Source organism: Bactrocera oleae, chromosome 6, assembly GCF_042242935.1.
Source record: "Bactrocera oleae isolate idBacOlea1 chromosome 6, idBacOlea1, whole genome shotgun sequence".
Classification (NCBI taxonomy): Eukaryota; Metazoa; Arthropoda; class Insecta; order Diptera; family Tephritidae; genus Bactrocera; species Bactrocera oleae.
The window spans coordinates 58621900-58635135 of NC_091540.1; the positions used below are offsets into that span (position 1 = coordinate 58621900).

At 32.5% G+C, this 13236-nt stretch overlaps 1 protein-coding gene across 2 annotated transcripts in view; it reads left to right on the top strand.

Annotated features, from left to right (window-relative positions):
* The window catches only part of RhoGEF3 (Rho guanine nucleotide exchange factor 3), a 292834-nt gene that overhangs the window by 74365 nt on the left and 205233 nt on the right, over positions 1-13236 (top strand). The gene's annotated exons all lie outside the window — the stretch shown is intronic.

The window sequence follows — 13236 nt, forward strand, 5'->3', positions numbered from 1 at the left end:
AAATCTGGGCCTTACTCCCATATAATAATTATTTTCGAAACTACTAAAGATGTGATAACATTGTAAGGAAATGCACAAAAAAAATGCAAATGACTCAATTAACTATAGTGAGCCACAGTAGGCTTTCTAGAGAATTCGGTAAAAAATTGAACGATGGGCATGACCCCGCCTACTTTTAGAAAAAAATATCATACCTTAGCAACTAACCGACCGATTTTAAGCAAATTAAGTTTATAATAATCACAATAGAATGCCTTGGTATATTTTGGTAAAAGAAAAATCAGGGTATTACATATAACCTTGTCCAATTCTAATAAACGTTATCCTGAATGTCATGCCCTTCATTTGATATATGGTATCGTTTTTCGAGTTTCCTAAGCACTAATGAAGATATTTAAGCTAAACTAAGCATAAATAGTGCACCAGATAAGACAAATTTGGTCTAAAAAATAGTCAAAATAAATTCATACGTTCTCCTAGTTCTCATATATCGAATATGAAGACTTTCGTATAGATATTATATATACCGTTTCAATTGTCAATATGTGAAATATGCTCATAAAGTTCTTTGAGAATATTATGCTTCACATAGCGCATTATAATACCAGAAGTGCTTGATTTCGGTCCATACCTTCGTTCAGTCCTTAACTTCAGTCCTGTCCATACCCTTGTCTCCATTACAACCAATAAACCTAGTTTTGTAGCTCTGGCTGTCTCACTTCCATATTCTGGTTAATTTCGTCACGCCAGATCGGTCAGTATTAGACACGCATATATCAATATAGTTCTGTCAAAATCTACTAGTACCGAAAATAAATTGGTTTCCTGTCTTTAAACCTTAAACTTTTATATTTATTTATTGACTCTTTTTTTGCTTAAACTTATTTTTTAATACTTTTAGTGTAGTATATACTTAAAGCTCGCAATTTCACTTTCAAACACGAAATTCGAGTTCACGCGCTTGTCACCCTAAAAGTATACCATAAAAATCTGCGACAACTCAACAGCATCGTGCCACTCCGACAAACTCGTTGCTGCTTTTGCTTCGACAACGAAAATTTTACGACCACAATGCTCTTACGAGGAATAAAAATATACATAAAATGGCGAAAATCCATTGTGCGTCATTGATGGCTTGAGTCTTCAAGAGCACGCCAACAGCAACAGCAACAACAAAAAATGCAATAAAGAAGATGACCAACAATTTTAAGACGATGCGAGTTATTTTGCTTTGGTATTTTTCGAAATTTTCAGCAAGAAATCGGGGAAACAGCAGCAGCTGGCTTTTGGTTGGAAATTTTGGAAAATGCAAATAGAGCGATTGCACCCGAATGCTGTGTGCTATTGTTGAGCTCTTTTTGTTGGCACTACAATATAAAATCATATTTTCGTGACTTCATTAGAGATGTGAAATGCATAAATTTTTATTATATGCCATAGTCAGTGCTCAGTTACTGAAGAGTTAACAAACAAATTGAACTTTGATAGCTTGAATATTGAAAAATTGAGATTTGAAGTGCTGTAGTATCTTTGAATATCCACTTATTATTTTATTTAATTGAATGGTAGAATTTTCATAATATTTTAATAGAAGTTATGAGTTATTCGATTTTCAATGGTTCCCAACCTTACCTTAAGAGATGATATGAGAAAAACCCCATTATATAAATCTGGTCTTTCTAGTGCAATGAGTTAGGGAAATCTTACAGAGAAATACGAAATTTTTTATTGATAAAAAAGAGCTGCCACCTGTCAAAAAAGGTTAGAGAGAAAATATTACAAAATCTGCTTAAAATATTTAAGTAGACCATCTGTAGACTATTCATCGTGCAAGCGCAAGGTTTTAATGATTTGCGGAAATAAATAAAGAGTTGCCATCTGTCGAAAAATGTAAAAAGCAAAACAGCATAAACTTATAGCAGAGAGTAGACCCACCAGGGAGTACTCATGCAGCCTTCAATTTTGATAAAATTTTAAATAGAACTGCTAGTGAACTAGTATAAATATTAAATTGATTTATCATAACTTTAAAAAAAATATTTAGGCAGAGCTGACGCATATTCTCAGATTTACAACTGAAAATTTTACAAAATATACACTAAACGTAATAAATTTGAAAAAGCTTTTGCGACAATATTCGAAAGTTATTCAGTTTTGAAAAATAGAGTTGCCACCAGTCAAAAAAAGTAATCCGAAAAAAAAAAAAATGTATGTCACGCTTGGAATATTTAATAATGATGCTTATGAGGCCTCAATTAAAACGATTTTATAAAAGAGTTGCCACCTATAGGTAAACATGAAAACTAAATTATTACAGAATACATAAGCGTCATTATACTAGCTTGAGAGAAGCTTTGCGTTAGCACTAGGTAGGTCTTCAATTGAGAAATACTTTGAAATAGGGTTGCCATTTATTAAAAAAATTAAAACTGGAAATATTAATGTCGCAACGAACATTCTAAAAAGTATTCAATGGTTTGTAATTGAATCATATTTTATAATAGAGCTGTCACCTTTCAACATAAAATGCTGTAAATTTTCTTTTTTTTTTTTACTTTTTGTTGTTTAAAATTAAATGTTGCAGCTAATTTTCTTTAAGTACACAAATGTACACAAAGTTATCATCTTTTGAAAAATCAATAAAAAACCGAACGAACTTTTTACTTGACCTAATATTAATGCAATTAAGCTTAAGATGAATAATGGCTGTTCCGAAATTTCTTTAACCTCCAATATATGACTGCTTATAACCAAATATTAAAAATGTTTGTAGAGAAGTAAAAATATTCTGATGAAAAATATTAGCAGAGAAGAAAAATTATGTATTTTTAAATGCTACTAATATCAGATTAGCAATTTCCCACACCATTAAGTACCTACTTCTAATAATAATATCCTTGCACTGCAAATCAAGCGCCGGAAGCTTGACCCTACGTAAAACCAACGTTTTTGCCTCAAACGAAAAGCTTACATTGTGCCATTTTTCTTAAGCACTTTCAGCTAAGTGCGAACATTGTCAGGCGAGCCAGCTGACAGTTGACAGCTCAAGGTGACCATTTAGCCATGCAAAAATAACAAAAAAAAACGTCAACGAAAGTACCTATAAAAGTGGTAATTCACCTATTCAAAATGGTGCATAAGCAGCAATGGCTTCATACAACGTGATGCCGATACTTTAATGTACATAGTAGCTTAAGGATGTGTGTATGTGTGTGTGTGTGTGTCTATATATAGGCACCGTTGTGCTACATACTTGAATATCAAATGACTTGACGGACAGTGCCATTTTCTTGACATCAACGATTGCCTGCCAACTGCAATGTAGTGTTTTCAAAGCCAAATGCCATACTGCGTGAAACTGTATAGGTGTTGTGAGTGTGTATGTGTGTTTGGTGTCACTAAATACAAGCCAAAGTGTGATTCTTGTGCTAAATTGCATCCACAGCCGAGACATAATGAGCACATGCAACACAAGCACATACTTCTCTATCTCAAATTTTTAATGTGTCCATCTACATATGCGTGGGTGTGTGTGTGTGTGTATTAGGGTGTCCGTGATTACCCAAGTTGATTTTGTTTTCAAACGAACCCTAAAGTTTAAGTTTTGTTGTAAAAAAGAATCCAAAGTAAACAAGCTCTTTATTTTCATTATAAACCGTGCCTAAATCAAATTTTTTTTCTTATATATGGCTTATCAAACATGGGATTTTTTGATACCTTGCATTAAGTCAGTAAACCTACAACCTTCAAAAAATTCTGAAACAAAATTTTCCTCTCTTCAAAAAAGCTTTCAATAATTTTTTTCATAAAAGAACTCCTTTAAAAGTTATATGCACTAAAAGTAATACATCAAATGCACTGAGGCTCAGTAATTCGGCAAATATGCATGCATACAGTACACCATGTCGTATGAGTAATACAGAATTTATAAAGCACTTGTATATTGAGCAGCACATTTGATGCATAACTTTAACTGTGTATAAGTTTTAAAAGAATACAAATTAAAATAATATTTTTATGAAATCAAGCTTTTGTCGACCAGAAAATTTTGTACTAGAATATCACCAAACCAAAAGTTGTAGGTTTAATTTCTTTTGAGATAAAAAATGTATTACAAAAAATCCCAAGAAAAATATATGAGAAAAGTAAGAACACAACAAAAAAACGCGTTAACTTCGACTCTACCGAAGCTATAATACCCTTCACAGGTGAATTTTTTAAAGCATAAAGGCATATAAAAAAATCTTGTGTCTTGGTTTTGATCGCTCAGTTTGCATGGCTATATGCAATAGGTGTCCGATCTGTGGGGTATGTTCGAAGATTATATGCCCCAAATATTAATATGTACCCAATTTCGTGACGATACCTTGTCAAATAAATCAGTTTTTTCTACAAGAACTTGATCCTAATCGTTCAGTTTCTATGTCAGCTACTTGCTATAGTCGTCCGATCTAAAAAATTTCGACGTAGATTGTAGCCATGCTTTAGAAAATTATCCAAATAAAAAAGTTTTCTATACAAAACATTGATTTCGCTCGTTTGGTTTGTATGGCAGCTAGATGCTATAGTGGTCCGATATCGGGGATTCCGACCACTAAACAGCTTCTTGGAGAGAAAACTACGTGTAAAAAGTTTGAGAACGATATCTCTAAAACTGAGGGACTAAATCGCGTATATATAGATGGACTCAACACGTGATGCATTTATATATATTATATATATATATATATACAAGCTTGTGCTTAACTTCATATAATCTGTTCAAGGTAAAAAAAAAATCAACTTGGTAAATAATGGACACCCTTATTAGTATATGCTTGTCTGTGGGTGCTTGTACCACGACAAGCGCATATATGTTAATTTGTTGGCAGGAAACGTGCTGACTTTGAAGGAGCATTGCACAATATGCGGCAGCAGCAGTGACAAGTGACAAGTGCACTGGGGCAAGGACGCATATTCATAAGGAAAATACTGAAAAAGAAGAAGCAGCAACAATCAGCCAGTGTGCATTGTCTGTCTCGCTGTCTTAGGTGTTATACATTTAAAAGTTAATGGCAAAACAATAGAAAAATCCATGAAAAAATTAAAAATAAAATCGCATAACGGTACATACTTTACATGTACATGTATACTCGTATATACACACCTAAATGATATGTGTTTATGTGTCTACACAATCAACAATTATTCTCAAGTTTCAAAGGCGTAATTCAAGCACCTCGTTGAGTTTACTCTTGAAAAGCAGGCGCCCCTAAAAGTATGCTACCGTGCAAATTGCTGCGAGCTCATAGTAGTTGGCAACATTGTTGCTCCTTTTGATTTTACAAGCATTCTTCGCATTATGCATACTTTAAGATGAGATATTTGGAATTGTTTCGCGCAAATCGGTCGGAAGGGATGCGTGTGTGGATGTGTAGTGAGTTGAAACTTTTTCCGCAGATTTCAAAAACACATATTTTTTCAGTTTAAATCAAGCCAATTAAAGTATGTTTTCGACATAAACACAACCGCTTCTTTGCTTTGCTGTTAACGGCCGCGTTAATTTGTATAAATTTCCGCGTAATTTCATTTTAACCTTTTCATTTGTTGTGCATTGTTGGTTTTTACCTAAAACCCACATTTTTTATTACTCAGAATTCGCTGAAAATCGTTTTACATTAGGGGTGCGTAAATTCAATTTGAAACATATTTTTGAATATATGGCGCAATATTTACTTATAAAATTTTCTTATGCTAAGCTTTGTTACGAAGTTCTGTTATGTTGCGCTATTCTTTGCTTTGGAAAAGTTACATAGAGTATTTGTCCTATGTTGTGTTAAGTTATGTTGTGTTAAATTAAGTTATGTTAAGTTAAGTTATATTAAAATATGTTATGTTTTGTTATGTTACGTTATTCTATGTAGGTTAAGTTGCGTTACGTTACATTTATGTATGTTGTTAAATTAGGTTACGTTACGTTATGGTACGTTAAGTTACTATGTTATGCTATAGTACGTTAAGTTAAGTTAAGTTATGTTAGGTATGTTAAGTTAAGTTATGTAACGTTACGTTATATTTCTAAATTTAATTCAAATCTCATTCAAATCTTACTTCGGGATTAAATTCTTGCAAAAAGCATGTGTTCCATATCTCTCATCTAGAGTTGTAGGTTATTTCCGTAATATAAAAATATTCTGAACAAATGATTGTTAGTTCTTTCTATTAGTCTAAATTCTAGAATAAAACTATTTTATCCAAACCATTTTTGATAAAGAAACTTAGAAAGTATTAGAGCCTCCAATTTTAAATAAAATCTTACTATCTTTACTGCTCGAAAATCTTATGCCGATCTTCTAGCCGACGCTTTGTTATAATCAGGCACGCCACTCAATATCAATATGCAGAATCTGAATCGATCTTTATTCTGATCGTTTTTTTCAACAGTGGCGACAGCATAACTGACAATTGAAAACCTTCGAGAATATTTTTTTTACGAAAAGTTTCTTATATCTCCAAATGTGGAATTTCCCTTGAAAGATAGATCCCTAATACGGAAAAATAGGACGTGCTTTGTTTAATATCGATTCGAGACTATTATAGGTGTGATTTTCTGTGATAAACGCTGTTTACTATATGTATGGTAATATTTAATGTTTGGCTAAAGACTAATATATTTATAATACTTGTTTCTTGGAACTCTACATATATGCCATCCCAAATAATCCTCGCAATTTAACCCTTCAACGGAATATTTCTGAAACTAAATTGTAAATTAAAGGAGGATAATAAGGTGGCAATATTAATAACAGCTAAACTTTAATGCATATTTGATAGTGACTTAACGGTACACTCGACATGCATCCACTCTTCAACAACTCAACCAGCGTCCACCTATTTAAACGCGTCATTGTACTGTGGTAACCTTTAAAGGGATACCTCAACGGTCGCCTACAATAGTAGAGTAACGGAAATAAATGAGCTATATATATATACCGTTTATACCCGATACTAATACATATACATGCATGCACCTATGTATGTATCAATATACCTTCGTCGTTTATCGAACTATATTTATAAAGTTGCGTACGTAATTAGATGTAGATCTGTGTGAGTATATCATACACATTGGCCCTCGTTGGTACGTATTTAATGACGTAATAGCACGTGCCGAGCAAACCATCAACCGGTGTCTTTATATCGTCCTCTAACACGAGTATTTATAACAAAATACAACGACTTATATTTAGTTATTTGCCCTCACACGTATCCGGTTATGTACCGTGCACAGACACATACCTACATATACGGTACATCGGTTTACCTTCTAACTAACGTGCTTTTAATTGGATATGTTGGTCAACGGATATTGTTGCTCACGAAGATATCCTTGATGGGTGATGTAGTGCACGAAAAATATTCAGTAGTGATGTAAATTTACAGTTATTTTAAGGTAAGTTTTGTTATGTTGAGTTGTTATATAATGCTATGCTATGTTATGTTGTGCTAATTTAAATCAGGTTGGGAACATTTTTTATTATTTGTGTTTTATTTTATAAGTTATTGTGTATTATGTAATGCTATGTTATGTTATGTTATGTTAAATTATGTAATGTTATGCTAGAATTAAGTTATGTTGCGTTATGCTATGTTATGTTATGTTCCGTTATGTTATGTTATGTTGTGCTACGTTAGTTATGCTATGTTATGCTTACTTGGTTTAGCTTCATTATGTTATATTCTAAAAAGAATATGTTCAAAAACCGTTATTCAATTTATGGGAAATTTTCTCAATCAGAATAATGACCAGCTTAAACCATTAAAATGTTCTACATATAACTTTCTCAATCGTATACTTGTACATTTTATTTTAATAGAATATCTCTTCGATAACTCTTTGTTCTATGGAAACAAGGTTACGTTAGAAATCTGTTTCGAGCTGCTTTATTTAAAGTTTTTTTTTGAGGAAATTGACAAAGTTTCCTTTCCAAAATGGGCTCGAATAACAAGATTGCCATATTAAAAAAAATATAATTTTTCAAATGAACAAAAACAACAACTTATATATAAAAATTTTAATTACTTAATATCCTTAAAGTTTTTGTGCACAGGGTTGCCTCCTGGTTGCAGTAATCAACATTTTTCTTAAACGCTGTGCTAATCAAAGAATTATTCTGACGAAAAATAAAATTTTGTTTGGGCATTATTTTGTAGCAACAAGGTTGCCACTTTTTCGGAGTTTTTTATTACTGAATGGCAAAAATATGAGCAGCAATAAGTTATATTATATATTTTTAAATAAACACGAAACAGGATTTATTATTATTACTTAAAATAAATATATTCAAATTACCGGAGTTGGTATTGCCACCTATGCAGTTTTTTGAATAAAAATTATGTATTTTAATTTTGTTTAAACAATTGCAAAATGTAAAGGCGAAGTATTTCTCCAAAAAGTTTTTTAAATCTTTTGTGCACAGGGTTGCCACGTAGTTGCATTGCAATAATTAAAATTCTGAGCTATTCAAAAAATTGCACTGCGATAAAAAAAATGTTTGTTGTATACTAAGCTACTAAAAAATTATTCTGACGAACCATAAAGTTTTGCTACAACATGTAGTCACAAGGTTGCCACATAGCAAAATTTGTATGTTTATGAAATGCAAAAATATGAGAAGTAATAATTATTATTTAAATAAACATAAAATAATGTAAGGAGATTTTTAAAATATATTCAATAAAACAGGAGGGTTGGTGTTACCACCCGTACACTTTTGGATTAAATTATGTATTTTAATTTTGTTAAAATAATTAAAATTTCCAAAATAGAAGTACAAAGACGAAGCAATTTTTTTAAACAACTATTTAGAACATGGTTGCCACTTATTAAAAATAAAATTATTTAAAAGAAAATCCAAACTATTGATAAAAAAATCCCATACCACTTTTAGTGTGGAGTTGCCACCTAGTTAAATTTTTTTTTTTAAATTGAATAACCTTATTTCTGCTATAAACTTTTTTGCGTAGAATTTACTGCAGAGTACTTGTTAGCAGCATGTCATATATTTTATTTTACGCACATCAAATACATATTCATATACACGTATAAAGATAAGCATTTAAATGCATATAAAGTGTCCAGCTTGCCACTAACTATGTGAAGCTTCCGTTTCTTTTATACCACATTCTATTTTTCCTACGTTTTTTGAACCGTTATCCTTTTGGCAACATTGTGTATACACAAGTGAAATGATAACACAGTGGCATCATGCAACTAAGACACCAATGTGCACACATATAAATATATTTATGCCTACATACATACAAACAAAAGTGTAGAGTATATTTCACATGTTGCACTAATGTCATGCGTGCTTAACTCGATAGTGTGCTTCACTTAGATGGGTTATAAAAAGATATTTTACACAAATACAAACACACAAACACATACCTACATACACATACATTGCGTAAATAGTCGTCTAACAAAATGGAATGTTATGAAATGGCATATGGTAAATGGTTGTGATGCGGATGTGGCAAGAATATGACGAAGAGATGGTGCGTAGATAACGGTTGTACTGTCAGGCGAGTATGCATGTACAGTTATGCATATACTGAGACAACTGTAATGCAACAACAATGTTGGCATTAATGTAAGCGAGTTTTGTATTTCAGAATATGTGTATGTTAGCTGTTGTTTTTGTTGTAGTGATTTAAGCTCACATAAAATCACCTTAAAGCACAACAAATTGTCCAGCTGTGCGGATGGCCACTGGCGGGTAGTACAATATAATATTATATAATCACAGCAGCGTTTACTTAATAGCATATGCTTGTAGTATTCGTCCTTTTTTGTTGTCGTAAGAAGCTTTGCTTTACTGTTATAGCAGTTCATTTGTTTTCCACTTAAATGTTAAAGTACTGACCAGTAATTGGTTCGTTCTAACTATTTTGAAGCTCAGAGTCAGAGAGATGAGATTCTCCGAGTTGTGCTCTTTTATTATATCAGTCACATGAATCTCTTGGCATCTGATCAAATTTGGCCCGCAGCGAAAAAAGCTACATTTTTATGTATTTTAATACAAATCATTATTTTGAATTAAAAATAATTTCTTGAGCGAATACAAGCATGCCAACGCTCAATCAATATTCATTAGAATTGTTATAAGGCTCGACTGGAATGTAATACTTTCAACGATTTCAAAGCCATGATTTCATTGGAAATACAAAATTTCAAACAAACTTTTCGCAAAGTTTGGGGAACTGATATATGTTCAGAGCATCAATTCAACCGGTTTCGACTGATTTGAAATCGTAAATACAGAGAAAAATTGTGTCAGATAATACTGATTTCTTTCTTACCAGCGGCTATTTCTATTGTAGTAACCGCCTTTGTGGTTTGGTATAAAATGAGAGATCATCGTGTTTATTTCTGCTACGTTAAATTTCTCACAAAATACAAAACCCTAAATATGCCGGTACTGCAGTTCACATATAAGCTACGAAACTCGGCGAACTCAAATCAAGCTGAAAGCGTATATTATTCACACAGATCATATCTATGCCTTATACGAGTATATATAACTTCAACTCGATTCCTATGCATTAATTTTACTATCTGAGAAACTACAATATTTCACAGAGCACAACAGATGATTAGGCCAAGAATGTGTTGCAAAAAGCCTCTCTAATAAGCCTGATTGATGTGTACGACCTCTACCTTGGCAATACTTTTAAGTATCATTTTATTGCAAGGTCTAATTTTGTTCCCAAAAAAAAAAGGCTGAAAAATCACTGCATAGGTAAATTGCTCTAAAAACTTTCGACTGAAAAATCAAAAAATTTAAATTTTTAATAGACTCTACTCTACTATAACTTTTTGATACTTGATTTATAAACCTTTCTATGATCTTCCTGTCGTATGGTAACGGAATCATACGAATCTGACTTCGAAAAAATTTTTTCTTTTTATACCCTAAACAGGGTATATTAAGTTTGCCATGAACCCAGAAGGAAACGTCAGATACACTATAAAATATATACTTATATGTTTAGCATGATGAGTCTGTATATATACAAAGTAGTCGCTCAGTTTTAAAGCTATCGATCTGAAATTTTGCACCTGTTCTTTCCTCACTAAGAAGCTAATAATTTGTCGGAACAGACGATATCGGATTACTATAGCATATATGTAGCTGCCATACAAACTGAACAACCGGAATCAAGTTCTTGTTAGGAACCTTTGTATTTGTGAAGGGTATTATAGCTTCAGCGCAACCGAAGTTAACGTTTTTTCGCTAGCGAAAGCTTTGACTGTGAACCCAAGAGCTAGGCTAAAATATTCTCTCCGAAATCCTCTGATTGAACTATGCTTTGTTCTTTATATTATACTAAACCAAGCTCTTAGTAACATCGGGACATTAAAACGAACACTATTTTAAGGTTAAGACAAATTTTCTCCAACGATTTAGAATTGCTTTGGTACAGGAATGTTGTCTACCGAATATATAGTAGTCAGTAGTAACATATCATCACGGGTAACTTGAGTTGGAGCTGTTCTGATTTCCGAACTATTCGTGAAAATATTTCTACACTCTACATAGTGAGAACAAAATCCATACCTTTATCTACATTTCTGTGAAAATCTTTAAAATTTCTAAACTCGAAAATAAGCGTCGATACCTCTTATTTCATTATTTTCTGTCGAGTCCCGTAAACTATTGTCACTCCAGTATTGTATTAGAAGTTTTAGTGAAACGTAAAATGATAAGATCTAAATTAGAGCCAAAAATGTTGCTCGAATTGAGCTTAAATTATTTTTTGTGCAATGGATATTTTATATATCCAAAGATTTCTATGTTTCTTTCACTCCTTCAAGCTTTTATTGCATGAAATCGTCTCCTTTAATGTGACACACTTAAAGCACAAGCGCAGCTCTGCTTAAAGCCATGCTGATTGTATTCATATTCATGCTGTGTTTTTTCTTCTTCCTTATTTTTTTTTTGTTATTGCTCACCCCTTTCGTCTGGCCCCACAGCAGTTTTTCATTCCTCTCTAATGGTGTTTCTTGAAGCGCGAAATGCTACAGCTGCTGAATCGCCTGAGCAAACACTTTGATCTTTGCGAAAACAAGAACAAAACACATACAGTTTCCCGCAAACATACACATATACCGTTATACACTTGTACTCTCGTACTTTTTGTGAACTGATGTGTATAGAAACGCCTCTATATCATTCCACAAATGTTAAGGAGCAAAGCAATTTCACATAAGAGATTAGTGAACTCTGGGAAATCACACTGGAAAATTGTTAACTTTAAATATGGTATTCAAGAATAGTAAAGAATTGTTGTTGTCTTTCATGAATTAGTTGAGAATTATAAATATTTCTTAGCGATGCATAAAAACGCAAGAAAAAACCCGTAAGTAAGAGGTAAGTACGGGTATAACTAAACATTTTATGCGCCCGCTTCTATGTATATGAGGAACACATTAACTAGAGTGTCGGAAATCATTATATGGGGGATATGAAGTTGGAACCAATGTTTAGAACAATTTTATTCAAATTCATAATTTTTATGACTAATAAATATCCCACATATTGATCGACACAAACACTTTAAAGGCAAACGGAAAGACTAAATCACTATATCGGGTATATTGGGGCCTTGGATGATAAACTGATTTCATTGACTTGTGCCTTTACTCAAGTATACGCGAGAGCATGTTTTCAATAAATTGAGTGAAGATACCTTACACACTTACCGATATATTCCGCATACAGACTACTAGAATAACGAAAATCATTTGATCATCATAAAATGAAAGAGTGATTAGGATAGATTGTTAATTTTCTAGTTTCAAACGCTTGAATGTTCATGATACATATAATTCATAAGAACTTCAAACAAACCCGCAAAACCATTAGTAAATTTATATATGCCAAAAAAGGATATAGTTGAACTTTGAAAAGTTTTGAAAAGATCGGTTCCATAACCTCAAATTTCAATTATAATATGGCGTCATAAAGTTTTTGAACTCGAAGCTCGAAGAATATCCAGTTCTGGTGCTTGACCCTCATCGTTTTTCGGGAGTTACTAGAGACAACACCACCTTCAATACTGTTACAAATCTAGAGCCCTTATAGCTAGTTTCCATAACCACTGATCCATCCAACAACCACTTTTGCGACTACTCGCCACTAGGCCTTCAAATTTCATTTGTTATTGTCATTGCAAAACTACTTTATCATT